General features: G+C 37.5%; 1 protein-coding gene and 1 non-coding gene across 9 annotated transcripts in view; one reads left to right on the top strand and one right to left on the bottom strand.

The window, feature by feature from the left end:
- Positions 1-17,060, bottom strand: part of FBXW7 (F-box and WD repeat domain containing 7) — a 224,154-nt gene that overhangs the window by 110,836 nt on the left and 96,258 nt on the right. The gene's annotated exons all lie outside the window — the stretch shown is intronic.
- LOC133229317 (U6 spliceosomal RNA) lies at positions 1,418-1,524 on the top strand. The gene has a single exon (XR_009730541.1). It is a non-coding gene; the product is annotated as a U6 spliceosomal RNA (small nuclear RNA).

Raw genomic sequence — 17,060 nt, 5'->3', positions numbered from 1 at the left:
TTAATTACAAGAAGCAGCCCAATCATAAATTCAAGAAGAAACAAATATAATTCACTCAAAACCATTCTTCCTTTTTTAGTAATGATTAAGCTATTATTTTTTAAATAATAAGAAGTATGATTTTCTTACAAAGACCTTTTCTGTGTACATGAAAATAAAGCAACACTGTAATAATGATTAAATCAGTAAACTAGAGCCTTACGTAATGACCTGTAATTTTTCAGACAAGAAATTTTTAAAATTTTTCAGGTTATAGAACAGCATTTCTGGGCAAACCTAACAAGGCAGCAGTTGTACAACATTCTCAAACTTCCAAACACCCTCAATTTCAGTACAGACAATGCTGTGTTGTACACTCAATCTAAAACTAAGAGGCAGCCTTGTGGCTTAGTCACAACTCGAATTCCTTATCACAATGACGACGGAATAAGGATTTTACCACTAAACTCAGCCATTCAAATAACTGGGAAGTCAATAACAATGGTTATCACTGCTCTCCAGAACTACTGATTTTCAGATTTATTTGAAGGAATGTTTCTTAGAACTTCCAAGTTCCTGGATAGGAATCTTTCATACTGAAGTTATTCCTTTCCCCTAGACAAAAGTAGAGGGTTAAGTCAAAAGAATAGTAATAATTAATTGAAAGCCATAAAATATGTCTTTGTTCTTCTACTATAGCAATTCAATTACTCCAGATATAAAAAATAAAATATTAGTAGGGAATCTTACAGGTTTCTTAAGAAGCCTGTTTTGTTATTTTTTTTAAATATTCAAATTAGTAAAGATACTTCCACTACATTCATGTCATCAGCAAACATTCCCAGAGTGTTTGCTGCTGCTGCTGCTGCTAAGTCACTTCAGTCGTGTCCTACTCTGTTCGACCCCACAGACGGCAGCCCACTAGACTCCTCTGTCCCTGGGATTCTCCAGGCAAGAATACTGGAGTGGGTTGCCATTTCCTTCTCCAATGCACAAAAGTGAAAGTGAAGTCGCTCAGTTGTACCCGATTCTTAGCAACCCCATGGACTGCAGCCTACCAGGCTCCTCCGTCCATGGGATTTTCCAGGCAAGAGTACTGGAGTGGGGTGCCATTGCCTTTTCCCCCAGAGTGTCTACTAGGAGCTAATACTATGCTATGTACAACACATTCATTTACTCTACAATCCTGACATCACTATTCCCATTTTATAAAATAGGAAACAGCCTTGGACTAAGGTCATTTGCCTGAATATTTACAGTCAGTAAGATTTAGTAACATGTTTGAAATTCAGATTATGTCTGAGCCAAGGTTTATGTTCATTCCACTAGACCGACCTCCAACATAATAAAAATCCTGAAGCACCAAGAAAAACAAAAAGGTCACAAGTGACAGTAACACAACACATTACAACTATCTCCTCAATATAAAAGCCCTTCTGTGCTCACTTCAGCAACACGTGTACTAGAATTGGAACAATACAGAGAAGATTAGCATGGCCCCAGTGCAAGGATGGCACGCGAACTTGTGAAGTATTCCGTATTTTTAAACCCCAAAGTTAGCAGAAGGAAAGACATCATAAATATCAGAGCAGAAATAAATGAAAAAGAAATGAAAGAAACAATAGTAAAGATTAATAAAACTACAAGCTGGTTCTTTGAGAAGATAAACAAAATTGACAAATCATTACCAGACTCATCAAGAAACAAGAAAAAGAGAAGAATCAAATCAACAAAATTAGAAATGAAACAGGAGAGGCTATAACAGACAGTGCAGAAATACAAAGGATCATAAGAAACTATTACAAGCAACTACATGCCAATAAAATGAACAACCTGGAAGAAACGGACATATTCTTAGAAAAATTCCTCCTGCCAAGACGGAACCAGGAAGAAACAGTAGCTATGAAGAAGCCTCACAAGCACCAACACCGAAACTGTGAGTTAAACAATCTCTCAGAACGCAAAAGGTCAGCACCAGCTGGCTTCACAGGTGAATTTCACCGAACATTCAGAAAAGAGCTAATGCCTATCTTTCTCAAACTCTTCCAAAAAATGTCAGAGGAAAAAACATTTCCAATCTCATTCTACATGGTCACCATCACCCCGATACCAAAACCAGATAAAGACTTCACAAAAAAAGAAAATTATAGGCCAGTATCACTGATGAAAATAAACACAGAAATCCTTAGCAAACAATTCAACAACACTAAAAAGATCAAGTTGGGTTTATCTCAGGTATGCAAAGATTCTTCAATACATGCAAATCAATCAATATGATACACCATATTAACAACTGAAAGATAAAAGCCATATGGTTATTTCAATAGATGTAGAAAAGCTGTCGACAAAATTCAGCATCCATTTATGATAAAAGCTCTTCAAAAGATGGGCACAGAAGGAACCTACCTCAACATAATAAAGGCCATATATGATAAACCCACAGCAAACATTCTCAATGGTGAAAAACTGAAAGCATTCCCTCTAAGATCAGGAACAAGACAAGGGTACCCACTCTCTCCACTATTATTCAACATAATAAACTACTATTATTGTAGTTTCATAAGTCCTAACTACAACAATCAGAGAAAAAAAAGAAATAAAAGGAATCCAGATTGGAAAAAAGAAGTAAAACTCATTTGCAGATGACGTGATACTATACATGGAAAACCCTAAGGATTCTATCAAAGATTACTAGAGCAAATCAATGAATTTAGCAAAGTTGCAGGATACAAAATTAATACACAGAAATAAGAACTTGCATTCTTATACACTAACAACAAAAAATCAGAAAGAGAAAGTAAGGAAACAACCCCATTTACCACTGCAACAAAAAGAATAAAATATCTAGGAATAAACCTACCTAAGGACACAAAAGAACTGTATACCAAAAATTGTAAGACATTGATGAAATAAATCAAAGACAACATAAACAGATGGAGAGATATTCCATGTTCCCAGGTTGGAAGAATCAATATTGTGAAAATGACTATACTACCAAATGCAATCTACACATTCAATGAGATCCCTATCAAATTACCAATGGCATTTTTCACAGAACTAGAACAAAAAATTTCACAATTCGTATGGAAACACAAATGATCCTGAATAGCCAAAGCAATCTTGAGAAAGAAGAATGGAGCTGGAAGAATCAAGCTTCCTCACTTCAGACCATACTACAAAGTTACAGTCATCAAGACAGCACAATACTGGCACAAAAACAGAAATATAGACCAATGGAACAAGACAGAAAGCCCAGAGATAAACCCACACCCTATGGACACCTTATCTTTGACAAAGAGGCAAGACTATACAATGGAGGAATGATACGCTCTTCAATAGTGGTGCTGGGAAAACTGGACAGCTACATGTAAAAGAAGGAAATCAGAACACTTCCTAACACCATACACAAAGATAAATGTTATCAAAATGGATAACAGACTTAAATGTAAGACCAGAAACTATAAACCGCTTAGAGGAAAATATAGCAGAATACTCTATGACATAAATCACAGCAACATCATCTATGGCCCACCTTCTGGAGTAATGGAAATAAAAACAAAAATAAACAAGTGGGACCTAATTAAACTTAAAAGGACAGTAAAGGAAACTATAAACAAGGTGAAAAGACAACTCTCAGAATGGGAGAAAATAAGAGCAAATGAAACAACTGACAAAGGATTTATCTCCAAAATATACAAGCAGCTCATGCAAATCAATACCAGAAAAACAAGCAACCCAAACAAAATGTGGACAAAAGACCTAAACAGACATTTCTCCAAAGAAGACGTACAGATGGTTAATAAACACATGAAAAGATGCTCAACAACACTCATTATCAGAGAAATGCAAATCAAAACTACAATGAGATATCACCTCACATCAGTAAGGACAGCCATCGTCAAAAAAAATCTACAAACAACAAATGCTGGAGAGGGTGTGGAGCAAAAAGAACCCTCTTGCACTGTTGGTGGGAATGCAAATTGATACAGCCACTATGAAGAACAGTATGGAGGGTCCTTAAAAAACTAGGAATAAAATCACCATATGACCCAGCAATCCCACTACTGGGCATACACCCTGAGAAAACCATAAACAAACAAGACACATGTACCTCAATGTTCGCTGCAGCACTATTACAATAGCTGGGATATGGAAGCAACCTAGATGCCCATCAACAGATGGATGCATAAAGAAGCTGTGGTACATACGTGCAATGGAATATTACCCACCCGTATTTAGAATGCATTTGAGAGAGCTCTAATGAGGTAGGTGAACCTAGAGCCTGTTAGAGTGATGTAAGTCAGAAAGAGAAAAACAAGTATCATCTAGTAAAGCATATATATGGAATCTAGAGAAACGGCAGTGATGAATCTATCTGCAGGGCAGGAACAGAGATGCAGACAGAGAACAGAGTGGTGGGCATGGTGTGAGGAGTGGGGGATGCGCCGAGACAGCAGCATGGAATCGCAAACACTACCGTGTGTGAAACAGCCAGCCAGTGGGGATCTGCTGCACGACGCAGACAGCTCAAGCCCAGGCCCTGGGACCCGCTAATGGCTGGGATGGGGTGGGAGGTAGGTTCAAGAGGCAGGGGACATATGCATACCTATGGTTGATTCATGCTGAAATACGGCAAAAACCAACACAGTATTTGTGAACCAATTACCCTTCAATTAAAAATAAGTTAATTAAAATGTTTTTAAAACAAAAAAGCCCCTTCTTAAGATAAGGCCCATTCTCCTTTCTCATATTTCTTCCAATTAGGAACAGGAATAGTGAGTGGGTCAGCTGTCCATTTGGTCAAAGCCAAATCGACAGTGAAAATAGCTGCGTAAAACTGAGGTCATAAACCCAGTGGTTAAGAGCCCATGTTGAGCAGTAGATGACAATACAGATTTTACTTCCAGCACTAGTAAGCTATGTAAACTTGGACATATCACCCAGTGCCTTTCCCTTCTCCAGGGGATCTTCCCAACCTAGGTCTCCCGCACTGCAGGTGGATTCTTTACCAGCTGAGCCACAAGGGAAGATCAACTCAGAGGTAAAGAGTTACTTAAAAGAAAGGATGGAGCTATGACTGCGTCAGGGCACATGGAGGTGCTTCTGGGATAGCTGACAAACTTCCGTGTATTGCGCACAGAGTCGGACACGACTGAAGTGACTTAGCAGCAGCAACATGCATACAAAAAGATGCTCAACATCACTAATGCTCAACCAGCTTTACACCCTTCAGGAAAAATCCTTTGTGATTGGATGTTTAATGTCTGCCAGGAAACTGGTTACCAAGATGTTGAAGCTACAGTTATTTTATGATAGCACATTTCCCTTATCTGCCTCTTTTTATTTCGTCACTGTTTACCCTTATTTTAAAATATTTTATAGCCATACTTATGATGCTCTTGATTTCTTGATTCCACAAATCAATTTCATTCAAATCCAAAGAGTGCCAAGTCCTTATGTATATTTTGTATCAAATTAAATTAGAAGACAAAAAAATTGAGCTTTCATAATTGCTACAAAGATAAATAATGGAGAAATTTGGTGCTAAACAACATAATACAAAAAATATATATTTATTAGCAATATACAGTATAACTAATAAAACTACCTGAGGAGTGTAATGCTTATTTATTTTTTGTGTATCTTTGCAATCTATTTTATATATATTGACAAAAGAGACTGTGAAATATTTAGCCATGCAGAATATATGCCTAGACCAGAGCACGTGTAGGAAGGCATTTTGGTAATCATTAACTGCCCTGAAATGACAGACTACAAGTTATGATGTGTGTCATCTGCACTTTAATCGTGAATATTAGCAAATCTCCAAATGTTAGCCACATTGGTTTGTTTCCCTTGGACATTCTTTATTCATGATATTTCAATGCTGTAACTGGGTAGTCCTTTTTAAACAAAACATTTGCAAAACAGAGGGATTATTTGTTTTTAAAGCTTTTGTAAATAAAGGCTTCAGAAATGTTTTCTTACCAAAAAAAAAAAAAAAATCAGACAAATGCAAATCAAAACTACAATGAGTTAACACCTCACATCTGTTAGAATGGCCATCACCAAAATTCTACAAATAGTAAAACACTGGCAAGGATGCGGGAAAAAGGGAACCCTAGCACACTGCTAGTGAGAATGTAAACTGGTGCAGTCAACTATGGAAAACAGTATGCAGGGTCCTCGAAAAACTAAACATAGCAGTACCATGTGACCCAGCAATTCTAGACCTGGGTATATATCAAAAAAAAAAAAAAAGACTAATTTGAAAAGATATATGCACCAGCATTATTTATAATTGCAAAGATATGGAAGCAAGCTAAGGGTTTATCAACAGATGAATGTATAAAGAAGATACGGAATATTACTCAGCCATAAAAAAGAAATTCTGCCACTTGCAACATCATAGATGGGCCTATTTAACACTTAGTGAAATAAGACAAACACTGGATATACATGGAATCTAAAAAATAAATGAATGAATATAACAGAACAGAAACAGACTCACAGATGAAGAGAACAAACTAAAGGGGAAAGAAGCAAGACAGGGATGGGAGATTAAGAGATACAAACCACCAACTATTAAATACATGAACAACAATGAAATATTGTATAGCACAGACAAATACGTTATTTTATAATAATTTTAAGTGGAGTATACTGTATAAAAATATTGAATCACTATGTTGCAGACCTAAAACTAAAACTATAAATCAAATGTACTTCAACAAAAAAGTATATATCATCTTAATGCACTGCTGCTGCTGCTGCTAAGTCACTTCAGTCGTGTCCGACTCTGTGCGACCCCATAAACGGCAGCCCACCAGGCTCCTCTGTCCCTGGGATTCTCCAGGCAAGAACACTGGAGTGGGTTACCATTTCCTTCTCCAATGGATGAAAGTGAAAAGTGAAAGTGAAGTTGCTCAGTCGTGCCCAACTCTTGGCGACCCCATGGACTGGAGCCTACCAGGCTCCTCTGTCCATGGGATTTTCCAGGCAAGAGTACTGGAGTGGGGTGCCATTGCCTTCTCCATCTTAATACACTAAAGTATATATTTATTTTATATAGTTACCTGTATCTATAATTTATTTTACAATAAAAAGAACAGCTTAAAAACTAGAAGATTATAGATAAGATTTGTTTATTTAATAAAATTCATCAGCAATGGTCCAGTGTCATCTGAATTATTTTCAACAATTTTCATTCCAAACTCTTACAGTAAACATTTCAAAATAAAAAGACAGAAAATTTGACAAAGTGTGTTAAAATGCCTGTGATTTAGTTGCTAAGTTGTGTCCAACTCTTGTGACCCCATGGACTGTAGCCTGCCACACTCCTCTGTCCATGGTATTCTCCAAGCAAGAATATTGGACTGGGTTGCCATTTCCTTCTCCAGAGGATCTTCCTGACCCAGGAATCGAACCTGGGTCTCCTGCACTGCAGGCAGATTCTTTACCGACTGAACTATGAGGAAAGCCCTAAAATGCCTGACGCGTATCTTAATAATTCTAAAAGAAACTACTTAGTACAATATCCACTCATTGCTCCTGTAGCAGTATAACAGCTGCCAAATTTGGCAAATTTAACAAATTTGGGGATGCAGCACATAGCTTGAAGCCAGTTAATTTACTCCTAGATACCTCTTCATTTCACGATTACACAAGCAGTATTCAAAATAGTAATTCACTTATGTAGCTGGGTAACAAGCTACAGCTGCCAGACTGTTGGGCTTTTCTGGATTTCTTCTACTCTCAAAAAATCTAGAAAAGTCACCTAAATTTCAGATAGTAATTTGAAGAAACCTTTGATATCTCATTTTAGAGTTACAAACTTTGATCATATTCCTCTAAAATTCAAAACTCCTGATTACATTAAACCATAATCATATAGATACTCTTTTGAGGTGGATGTGCTACTCATTTTTTCCTGCCATTCCAAATTAGCTTGAATTAATCAAGAAATTACAATACATTACGAAGTACCTGATAGGAAATGAAGCAGATGTGACACGTAAAGAAGCACTCTAGCCCTCAGAGAGCCTGAATCTAGCTGTCGATATAAGTATGTATTACTGTATGAAAGTGAAAGTGTTCGTCTCTCAGTCCTGCCGACTCTTTGCAAATCCATGGACTGTAGCCCACCAAACTTCTCTGTCCACAGAATTCTCCAGGCAAGAATACTAAAGTGGTTAGCCATTCCCTTCTCTAGAGGATCTTCCCGATGCAGGGACTGAACCAAGATCTCCTGCATTCAGTTCAGTCTACTCACTCAGTCATGTCTGACTCTGCAACCAAATGGACCGCAGCATGCCAGGCCTCCCGGTCCATCACCAACTCCAGAGTTTAATCAAACTCATGTCCATCCAGTCGGTGATGCCATCCATCTATCTCATCTTCTGTCATCCCCCTCTCCTCTCGCCTTCAACCTTTCCAAGGATCAGGATCTTTTCGAATGAGTCAGTTCTTCCCATCAGCTGAGCAAAGAACTGGAGTTTCAGCTTCAGCATCAGTCCTTCCAGTGAATACTCAGGACTGATTTCCTTTAGGATGGACTGGTTAGATCTCCTTGCAGCCCAAGGGACTCTCAAGAGTCTTCTCCGACACCACAGTTCAAAAGCATCAATTCTTCTGTGCTCAGCTTTCTTTATAGTCCAGCTCTCACATCCATACACGATTACTGGAAAAACCATATCTTTGACTAGATGGACCTTTGTTGGCAAAGTAACATCTCTGCTTATTAATATGCTGTCTAGGTTGGTCATAACTTTCCTTCCAATGAGCAAGCGTCTTTTCATTTCATGGCTGCAATCACCATCTGCAGTGATTTTGGAGCCCTCAAAAATGAAGTCTGTCACTGTTTCCATTGTTGCCCCATCTTTTTGCCATGAAGTGATGGGACTGGATGACATGATCGTAGTGTTCTGAATGTTGAGTTTTAAGCCAACATTTCACTTTCCTCTTTCACTTTCATCAATAGGCTCTTTAGTTCTTCTTTGCTTTCTGCCATAAAGGTGGTATAACTAGCCAACCTAATCACACAGACCACAGTTTGTCTAACTCAATGAAACTAAGCCATGCCATGTGGAGCCACCCAAGACAGAGGGATCATGGTGGAGAGGTCTGACAGAATGTGGTCCACTGAAGTAGGCAATGGCAAACCACTTCAGTATTCTTGCCTTGAGAACCCCATGAACAGTATGAAAAGGCAAAAAATAGGACACTGAAAGATGAACTCCCCAGGTCAGTAGGTGCCCAATATGCTACTGGAGATCAGTGGAGAAATAGCTCCAGAAAGAATGACAGGAGGGAACAAAAGCAAAAAGAACATCCAGTTGTGGATGTGACTGGTGATAGAAGCAAGGTCCGATGCTGTAAAGAGCAATGATGCATAGGAACCTGGAATGTCAGGTCCATGAATCAAGGCAAATTGGAGGTAGTCAAACAGGAGATGGCAAGACTGAACGTCAACATTCTAGGAATCAGTGAACTAAGATGGACTGGAATGGGTGAATTTAACTCAGATGACCATTATATCTACCACTATGGGCAGGAATCACTTAGAAGAAATTAGGTACCCATCATAGTCAACAAGAGTCCAAAATGCAGTACTTGGATGCAATCTCAAAAATGACAGAATGATCTCTGTTCATTTCCAAGACAAACCATTCAATATCACAGTAATCCAAGTCTATGCCCCAACCAGTAACGGTGAAGAAGCTGAAGTTGAATGGTTCTATGAAGACCTACAAGACCTTCTAGAACTAACACCCAAAAAAGATGTCCTTTTCATTATAGGGGACTGGAATGCAAAAGTAGGAAGTCAAGAAACACCTGGAGTAACAGGCACATTTGGCCTTGGAGTACAGAATGAAGCAGGGCAAAGGCTAATAGAGTTTTGCCAAGAGAACACACTGGTCAGGGCAACACCCTCTTCCAACAACACAAGAGAATACTCTACATATGAACATCATCAGATGGTCAATACAGAAATCAGACTGATTACATTCTTTGCAGTCAAAGATAGAGAAGCTCTATACAGTCAGCAAAAACAAGACCGGGAGCTGACTGTGGCTCAGATCATGAACTCCTTATTGCCTATTCAGACTTAAATTGAAGAAACTGGAGGAAACCACTAGACCATTCAGGTATGACCTAAATCAAATCCCTTATGACTATACAGTGGAAGTGAGAAATAGATTCAAAGGACTAGATCTGATAGATAGAGTGCCTGATGAACTATGGATGGAGGTTCATGACATTGTACAGGAGACAGGGAGCAAGACCATCCCCAAGAAAAAGAAATGCAAAAAAGCAAAATGGCTGTCCGGGGAGGCCTTACAAATAGCTGAAAAGAAGTGAAGCGAAAAGCAAAGGAGAAATGGAAAGATATACCCATTTGAATGCAGAGTTCCAAAGAATAGCAAGGAGAGATAACAAAGCCTTCCTCAGTGATCACTACAAAGAAATAGAGGAAAACAACAGAGTGGGAAAGACTAGAGATATCTTCAAGAAAATTAGATATACCAAGGGAACACTTCATGCAAAGATGAGCTCAATAAAGGACAGAAATGGTATGGACCTAACAGGAGAAGATATTAAGAAGAGGTGGCAAGAATACACAGAAGAACTGTACAAAAAAGATCTTTATGACCCAGATAATCACAACACTGTGATCACTCACCTAGACCCAGACATTCTGGAATGTGAAGCCAAGTGGGCCTTAGAAAGCATCACTACGAACAAAGCTAGTGGAGGTGATGGAATTCCAGTTGAGCTCTTTCAAATCCTAAAAGATGATGCTGTGAAAGTGCTGCACTCTGTATGTCAGCAAATTTGGAAAACTCAGCAGTGGCCACAGGACTGGAAAAGGTCAGTTTTCATTCCAATCCCAAAGAAGGGCAATGCCAAAGAAAGCTCAAACTACCGCACAATTGCACTCATCTCACACACTAGTAAAGTAATGCTCAAAATTCTCCAAGCCAGGCTTCAGCAATACACGAACCATGAACTTCTAGATTTTCAAGCTGGTTTTAGAAAAGACAGAGGAACCGGATATCAAATTGCCAACATTTGCTGGATCATTGAAAAGGCAAGAGAGTGCCAGAAAAACATCTATTTCTGCTTTATGACTATGCCAAAGCCTTTGACTATGTGGATCACAACAAACTGTGGAAAATTCTGAAAGAGATGGGAATACCAGACCACCTGACCTGGCTCTTGAGAAACCTGTATGCAGGTCAGGAAGCAACAGTTAGAACTGGACATGGAACAACAGACTGGTTCCAAATAGGAAAAGGAGTACGTCAAGGCTGTATATTGTCATCTTGCTTATTTAACTTGTATGCAGAGTACATCATGAGAAATGCTAGGCTGGAAGAAGCACAAGCGGGAATCAAGATTGCCAGGAAAATTATCAATAACCTCAGATATGCAGATGACACCACCCTTATGGCAGAAAGTGAAGAAGAACTAAAGAACCTCTTGATGAAAGTGAAAGAGGAGAGTGAAAATGTTGGCTTAAAGCTCAACATTCAGAAAACTAAGATCATGGCATCTGATCCCATCACTTCATGGCAAGTAGATGGGGAAACAGTCGAAATAGTGGCTGACTTTATTTATTAGGACTCCAAAATCACTGCAGATGGTGACTGCAGCCATGAAATTTAAAAACTCTTGCTCCTTGGACGGAAAGTTATGGCCAACCTAGACAACATATTAAAAAGCAGAGACATTACTTTGTCGACAAAGGTCTAGTCAAGGCTATGGTTTTTCCAGTGGTCATGTATGGATGTAAAAGCTGGACCATAAAGAAAGCTGAGTGCTGAAGAATTGATGCTTTTGAACTGTAGTGTTGTAGAAGACTCTTGAGAGTCCCTTGGACTGCAAAGAGATCCAACCAGTCCATCCTAAAGGAGATCAGTCCTGGGTGTTCATTGGAAGGACTGATGCTGAAGCTGAAACTCCAATACTATGGCCACCTGATGTGAAGAGCTGACTCATTTGAAAAGACCCTGATGCTGGGAAAGATTGAAGTTGTGAGGAGAAGGGGACGACAGAGGATGAGATGGTTGGATGGCATCACCGACTTGAGTTTGGGTAAACTCCGGGAGTTGGTGATGGAAAGGGAAGCCTGGAGTGCTGCGGTTCACGGGGTCACAAAGAGTCAGACATGACTGAGCGATACAACTGAACTAATAAGGGTGGTGTCATCTGCATATCTGAGGTTATTGATAATTCTCCCAGCAATCTTGATTCCAGCTTGTGCTTCATCCAGCCTAGCATTTCTCATGATGTACTCTGCATATAAGTTAAATAAACAGGGTGACAATATACAGCATTGATGTACTCCTTTCCTGATTGGAACCAGTCTGTTGTTCCATGTCCAGTTCTAACTGTTGCTTCCTGATCTGCAGATTTCTCAAGAGGCAGGTCAGGTGGTCTGGTATTCCCATCTCTCTTAAGAATTTTCCACAGTTTGTCGTGATCCACACAGTCAAAGGCTTTGGCATAGTCAATAAAGCAGAAGTAGCTATTTTTCTGGAACGGTCTCGCTTTTTCGATGATCCAACAGATGTTGACAATTTGATCTCTGGTTCCTCTGCCTTTTCTAAATCCAGTTTGAAAATCTGGAAGTTCACGGTTCATGTATTGTTGAAGCCTGGTTTGGAGAATTTTGAGCATTACTTTGCTAACGTGAGATGAGTGCAAATGTTCGGTAGTTTGAACGTTCTTTGGCATTGCCTTTCTTTGGAATTAGAATGAAAACTGACCTTTTCCAGTCCTGTGGCCACTGCTGAGTTTTCCAAATTTGCTGACATACAGAGTGCAGCACTTTCACAGCATCATCTTTTAGGATTTGAAAGAGCTCAACTGGAATTTCATTACCTCCACTAGCTTTGTTCGTAGTGATGCTTCCTAAGGCCCACTTGACTTCACATTCCAGGATGTCTGGGTCTAGGTGAGTGATCACACCATCATAATTATCTGGGTTGTGAAGAGCTTTTTTGTATAGTTCTTCTGTGTATTGTTGCCACCTCTTCTTAATATCTTCTGCTTCTGTTAGGTCCATACCATTTCTGTCCTTTATTGTGCCCATCTTTGCATGAAAGATATGCCCATCTCCCGCACTGCAGGCAGATTCTTTACTATCTCAGTCACCAGGGAAGTCCCTTTAATTACTTAATTTTTTTTAATGCTCTGGAAGTTAGACATGACTGAGCAGGCAGGTACTTTGTATATAATAGAAACTCCAAGGAGGAACAAATTTTATGCGACTTGAAAAGTGACACAGGTCTGCACATGAAAAGCATTCAATAAATACCAAAGGAAGCAAACAAATCAACACAAAGAATTGATGAAGTTATACATATATAGAGAATTGCATAGGGTCTCAACAACCACCAACATAAAATTTGCTCCTCACCAAAAAAGAGCCCTAAAATCTGAAAACACACACACCTGAACATTTCATAGATTCAAAATGTCACATTTTTTTCATATCTTAGTTTCTCTGAAATTGATAGCATGTCGTAGTTTAAATGGTAGCATTTTTTCTTCTCTAATAGCTAAAGTAATTGTGAACCTCAAGCTTCTTAGATTTGATCAAATATATAAATTGGTTCTAAGCAAAAATATGTACCATGACCTCAAAATTACTTACTTACTTCATGCAAATTTATATATAGAATTATAATTTTATTATAAATAACAATTTTAAAAAGTAATGAAAGCCAGATACTTTTTACTCTCAGGTCAAATCCTATGAGTTCTGATTCTTAAAATTTCAAAACATAAAAAAACGTAATAATGGCCACTACAAACTCATATAGCACATATTCCATAAAATATACAGCATGTATATTCTCTAACATCACTGCAAATGGTACTGTGAGGTAAGCAACTTCAGGTAAAGTTTCTCAGTTACAGAAATATTGAAGATACTCTTTCTTTTTTACACTAAAAGGCAGCAAGCTTGGGAAAAGAAAATAATCTTTGCAACTATATTTTTATCTATAAATGGAAGAGTAAAGTAATGACCATATTAAAGAATAGAAATTTTACTGAAAAATAAATAGAAAGGGAACAAAAGAGGGGTTATTTTCATATTAATCAAATTAACTTCATATTCACTTTTAAATTACTCCAAAGGAAAACTCATATGTTAACATAATGCAGTAGCATAAAACAAGCAATCTGGTGTATTTTGTTTTGACTGGGGGAAGATTCCATGTTTTTTTAAAAAGTAAGCAATGCCTTACTTTTAAAAAGTACCCAATGCCTCTCACCGTGTAGCTAGGGAAACAGTTTACAGTCTACTGGAGAAGTGCAAACAGGCATGAGTAAAACTGCTGACACAGAGGCTTAAGCACAGCATCTTTCACATGAAAGCATCACCAGTCTAATTAGAATATGAACTTACATCAAGTAAAGACCTTCCCTACCAATCTTTTACCATTATTGGCATCAATATCTAACTAGGAAAGATTGAAACTAATGAGATATCAATCAATTAAGGGAAGAATAAACCTTGAATCAGTAGGAGAATCTTTATGTATGAGTGCACTCACAAGTATGTATATATGCTTGTAGAGGAATTATGAGAGTCAGGATAGGAATGAAGAATTGGAATTACAGTAGTCGATGAATCTGACTTTTGCTACAGAGGTAAGTAACCTCAGAAAAGTCTTTGCAGCCTCATGTTGCCTCATTAGAAAAGGACATAATATTTGTTATTGCTTTATGCCAGTCACCGTGCTAGATGTTTTATGTGAATTCTCTCAATCTTCAAAAATATCCTATCAGATTAATCAGTAATATCCTCACATAATCAAAATCAGTCACTCAAACTTGACTTAATTTAACAAGTTAGCCTAACTCCAAAGCCCCTTTCCTTTACTGTACACGGTAATATACAAATACAAACTTGAATGTACACAAATACAGTCCAATACATGATTGATGACAAAGCAATGAAACAACTAGAGACTACTGTCTATTTTTCTACAAAACATGTTTTTGTAGTTGAGAATTAGTTCATTCATTTATCATTAAGGGATGAGGTCAGTATAATGTGAAAGTCACACTGGTCCAGAAAGAATTTTCTCCAGCACAGTAATGTTTTAAAGCCATTAGGGACAGGCATTCGCACAGAGAGAGCCTTAGCAACAGCAATATATGATGACCCAAAGGAGAAAAGGCTGTAGTAGAGGACAGGCAGAGGCCAGTTAATGACTTCAAGAACTGCCAGGAATTCTACAACGTTAAACTATCTGGCCAAGCTACAGATAGATAAACCATGAAAATATTTTCCCCATGTTTACTTTTTCTGAAGAAAAAGGGGGTTAGGTAGAGAGGACTGATAAAGAAGGCTACATCTTGGATCAGAATTTTTAATTTGTCTTAAATAGAACTGAATGCCCTTGAGGACCTACATTTCAAAGGTGAAGACTAACTAATTTTATTAGACTTGTTACCAATAAAGACAAAACGTGTTTTGCCTTACTTTATATAAAGGTCAAGACCTAGTAAAAATTTTAAAAATTGAGGCATGTAAAGAAATATTTAAAATTATCTATAGTCTCATCATCCAGAGATAATCACTTTATAAATTTGTTGCATTTGCTTCCAGTCTCCCTCACTACAATATGTAACAAATACGTATTTTCAAAACTGATGTCATGGTAGGTTAAACTCCATGAAAATGCTGACATTAAACCAACAGATCTACAAAAATGGCAGTTTCACACAGTTCAACTTAATATCATATGAACTATATATGTATGGACATATAAATACAATTTTATATTCTTTTTTTGAGACTTTATATTAAATCATGATTATTTTTTACATCTTCAATATTCTTCCCAAATATGACATTTTAAGGCTGGAAAGTAGCCCAAACAAATAGACGTAACAAATACTTTTAACCATTTCCCTGATATTTGAAATTCAATTATTTCCAGTTTTTCACCATTACAAATGATGCCGCTATGAATATCCTTGTGCCTAAATCTTGTGCCTAAATAAGTCTCTGACTTACTTCCTTAAAATAAATTCCTAGAAGCAGGCTTACTAAAGAATCAAGTTCATGAACAATTTAACAAGTTCCTAAAAAGCCTACCAACAGAAAATTTACATTACCAATTTATATTTCACCACTAGTGTATGAGATTGCTCATCCCATCTCAAAACTGTTTTTAACACTCTGAGAAACCTATAGTTTGCAAACCAACTTTTAGAGAAAGGAAAGCTGACAGGCAATACACAGAGGCAGAGTAAAATCGGAGCACATTTCCAATGTTCTCAAGACTTGGTATACATACAAATCACCTGAGCAGACTGTTTAAAAATGAAAATCCCTAGACCCCATTTTAGTGATTCTGTCAGTGGGTCTGATGTGTATTTGTGCTTTTAACTACCATCCTGAATAACACAGATGCAACTGATCTCTGAAGCACACTCTGAGAAACATTACTGCAAACTGACCACAAATGCTTTAAATGAATAATTACTGCAACAATGAAAAGTATATTCTAAATAACTGAATAAGAGGGTAATATACATCACTTTCTTCTTATTCAAGACACAAATATTAAGTAATCATATAATGTCTTTAGACAAAAACTTGGCTTAATCTCTGCAGTCACTGTTTAACTCAAAGTGCAAATACTTTGAAAACATATCAAAGTATGGTATTTTAATTATCACCAAAAACAAAAATATGTAGGTATAAGTTTAAACATTGATTCTGCTATTTTCTAGCTGTATGATTTAAGTTACATAACCTCTGAGTCTCAGTTTCCTCATCTTTAAAAATGACAATAAAAATATCTATCTCATAATGACATAATTAACATAAGACTGCTTAGCATAGCCTCTGTTCCAAGTTAAAGGTTCCATAAGTGTTTGTCATAATTATTATGATATGATCACCACTTCAAATGTACCTAATTCAATCAACCCACAAATCACTTTGCCCAGGCAACAAAGAGGACTGTGTTCAACTTATATGATAGGCCATACATGGAAAAAGAAATAGCAACATAAAGGCTACCTTTAAAATAAAAATGATGAATAAA

The sequence above is a fragment of the Bos javanicus genome, chromosome 17 (genome assembly GCF_032452875.1).
Source record: "Bos javanicus breed banteng chromosome 17, ARS-OSU_banteng_1.0, whole genome shotgun sequence".
NCBI classification, from domain to species: domain Eukaryota; kingdom Metazoa; phylum Chordata; class Mammalia; order Artiodactyla; family Bovidae; genus Bos; species Bos javanicus.
This window is presented reverse-complemented; position numbering and strand designations above follow the sequence as displayed.